This window comes from Armigeres subalbatus, chromosome 1 (assembly GCF_024139115.2).
Source record: "Armigeres subalbatus isolate Guangzhou_Male chromosome 1, GZ_Asu_2, whole genome shotgun sequence".
Taxonomy (NCBI): domain Eukaryota; kingdom Metazoa; phylum Arthropoda; class Insecta; order Diptera; family Culicidae; genus Armigeres; species Armigeres subalbatus.
This window is the reverse complement of record NC_085139.1, coordinates 33,353,504-33,356,798: the sequence shown is the minus strand read 5'-3', so window position 1 is coordinate 33,356,798 and position 3,295 is coordinate 33,353,504. Positions and strand designations below refer to the sequence as shown.

Genomic DNA, 3,295 nt, shown 5'->3' with positions numbered 1-3,295 from the left:
TCACGAGCTAGGAGCCCAATACGTGCGGGTTCATTCAAAGTTCTCACTTCCAAGATCGACTTTCTAATCGTTGTCTTTTATTCGTTGCCGGGTCATGGCATGTCATGTGGGTCATGTAGAATCTTCGGTAGACTACCTTACCAGGGTAGCGCTACCTACATCGCGTTGAAGGGGCTGCCTTCTCGATGCTGACACGATGCAGCATGGTATGCACAGTTTTACTTAGAGTCCCTTGCTGGCACTCGGACGCTGATCAGCCGCCCCTAACATGGGGAACAGACACAGTTGTGAGCCGCTCAACATAGAGAACAAACGCTCGATCAGATTTGCACCTCCAGAGAGGAGCAAATCCCCCCTTCCCTGTCAGCATACGACCATACACAGAGAAAAAAAAAGTTGGGATTCCAACATTTTCTAATTTTAATTTAAGAAGATGGAAAATTTGGTATTTTCAAGTGCTAAAACTTTTCAGTCAAATGCAAAATTGATTGATTTGAAAGTTTTTTTCCAGTTTAAAATTGTAATTTTCACAATGAAATATTTCAGAACAAGATTTTCAAAATAATCAAACGAACTTCTACATTTCACATTTTTGGCAACACTGACAGAAAAAAAATGGAAAAATGGCATCCCACAACTATCTGTCAATGACAGTTGAAAAAAAATAATGTAAATAGTGAAATCGGATGTGAAACTGTTTGTTTCTAAGGAAATTTTTAAACTCGGGTCCGGTTTTATTTGGCATATCCGCGGAGTTTCCTTAACTTATGCGAATCGTAAAATCAGCCGTTGCAACCACTGTATCCCGTGCGTGAGATGAGTCACCAGCTTCCGGGAAGTCAAACACTCGTTGGTCAAATGAAACTCACAACAATTGGGAACAACCGCGCGAGAGCTTGTTGACGAGGACAGAGTCAAGGAACTCACCGATGTCTACGAATTTCTGGGCAAACGAAAGGAAAGCAACAGTTTACTTTGATTACGTACATACCGGTAAGGAAATGCATTCAATCACTTATTATATTTTGTGTTTTCCAAACCTAATCGCTTCAATAGCTTACAGAAACATTAACAGCGAGCGTCCTAAAGCACCCTTTATCATTTGGACAACCGATGCTACTAGCGTACTAATCGTCTATGGTTACGACCCCGTGATTACCGGGTACAAGACCAGGACATCGGTGGCAGTGATGGCGCGGCGATGGCATTTTATGTATAACAACCCAGACCAACAGTGTATGTACAACAACCCAGACCCAACGTCGAGCACGACAAGTTGATAAACGAGGCAGTATAACTCGCGATATAATCAAGGCAAATGGAGGGTCTCACCTACGATTGTAAATTACTGGTAATTATGGCTTAGAAATTCTGTTTTTTAGTAAATATTACATATATTTTCTATAATTACATTCTTCAGCTTATCGTACAAAGGGACCATCCCAGCTAACTGGAACGATCAACAAGACAAGTGAGTAAAAAGTACTTAAAGGTGTGCTAGATCTATCGAAAATCCAATGGTGTAAAACTAGATACGAATCTGTCTGTTCTGTTCTTTTGGGGACACGCTTCAAAACTACATCGAAGCGTTTCAAACCGGAGTTTGTCGTGAAGCATTCCTCTTCCTCCAGATCCAGTCGTTCAACTGCCTCATGCAGCAATCGTAAACGGGAACCAGAACGAGATAGCGATCGGATCCATGCCTGGCTCTTGCAGTTCAAGATTAGTTTCTTCCACTGGAACAGTGATTGTTATCACTCAAAATGTGCCACCAATATAGGGAATTTCGAATGTGTAAATTACTGGAAGAGAATGGAAGAATACGTCAAATCGTTTGTCGAAAGATTCCCGCGATCGTCGAGTTGCTGAACGCAACCGACAACATGAAAGGAAAATCAATTTTCAATTAACCAATTGTGTCAATAAACTGAATATTATTATTATTTTGTTTTTATTATTGATGAAACGAATGTAAAAAACAATAAAAATACATTATTGATGTTGACAAGAAAGATTATTCAACGCAAAAATAAAATAAACTTTCATTTTGAAAACATAGTGTTTAATATGAGATTGGTAGTAGTCAAAATAACAATAAAGTCGACATTTCTAAAACGAAGGTTTTGTGCTTGTTAATTTGACAGTGCTATACTTTCTACTGAAAATCACTAACGCTTTTTCTCAGATTTACCAACGATTTACTTAATTTTACCAACGATTTTTTTTTGTGTGTAGCTACCACCGGGGTTGGTTACACGATCTTCCTTAAGGTTGCTCGTATTCCGGCTAGCGCCACGAAGAGATAGAAATAGGAGTTGCTGGATAAGAGGCTGAGGACCGCGAAATGGGGTCATTACCCAGCCATTACCAAGGCACTCATAGAGTTATATATCAGATATAAATGGATTCAGCTCGACGAACTAATATGATGTGTGCGTGTATGTGTGTATATATGTATTAGGGCACAGAGAACAGACGTTGAAGCTGCACTCGCCGTGTTGTGATAACTTTTTACTGTTCATTTTAAATAAGTTTGGAATGTCGCCGTTATCCCGTGCATAATCAGCGCTAGCGTCATTAAAAAATGCCACTGTGCGCTAGTGTCGTTATGCATGCAAGAGCATACCAGCGCCTGAAGGTATTTATTGGCATCTGATCAATAGCCGATTGCCAATCCCTCCAAAACCAGATCACTGTGTTTGCCAACTGGTGTACTCTGAACCGACTTGTGGTCAACCCGACGAAAGGTTCGATAATTACTTTTGAATGAAAGAAGGACCCGATCCAGTTTTGTTACTCTCTTCTTGACACGACCATCAACCGAGCGCATTGCGTGAAAGATTTGGGAGTTATTCTGTATTCTCAACTTACATTTACCCAGCACATATCCTTTGTCGTCGATAAAGCGGCCAGAACGCTTAGCTTTGTGTTCAGGGTGGCGAAAAATTTCACCAACGTACATTGCTTGATGGCACTCTACTGCTCTCTCGTCCGATCAACGTTGGAATACTGCTCGGCGGTCTGGTGTCTGGTGTTGTACAACGGATCAGAGTGCATCGAATCAATACAACGCCGCTTTGTTCGTTTTGCATTGCGCAAACGCAAACTACTATGGAGAGATCTATTTCGCCTCCCTAGTTACGAGTACCGCTGCCAGTCCTTCCAGTTGATCGACCTTCTTCCGTTGCGTATTCGTAGGGACTTAAGCAGAGCACTGACCGTCGCTGATATTATAGAAGGAAAGATCGATTGTCCAGACATTCTGTGACAATAGGATGCAGGGATGCCAGAGAAT

The 3,295-nt window shown here is 41.3% G+C and overlaps 1 long non-coding RNA gene across 1 annotated transcript; it reads left to right on the top strand.

Moving 5' to 3' along the window:
• The first annotated feature begins 435 nt into the window (after positions 1 to 435).
• LOC134208257 (uncharacterized) lies at positions 436 to 2,086 on the top strand. Its single transcript, XR_009978579.1, has 3 exons — positions 436 to 993; positions 1,057 to 1,351; positions 1,421 to 2,086. It is a non-coding gene; the product is annotated as an uncharacterized LOC134208257 (long non-coding RNA).
• Positions 2,087 to 3,295: the final 1,209 nt, after the last annotated feature.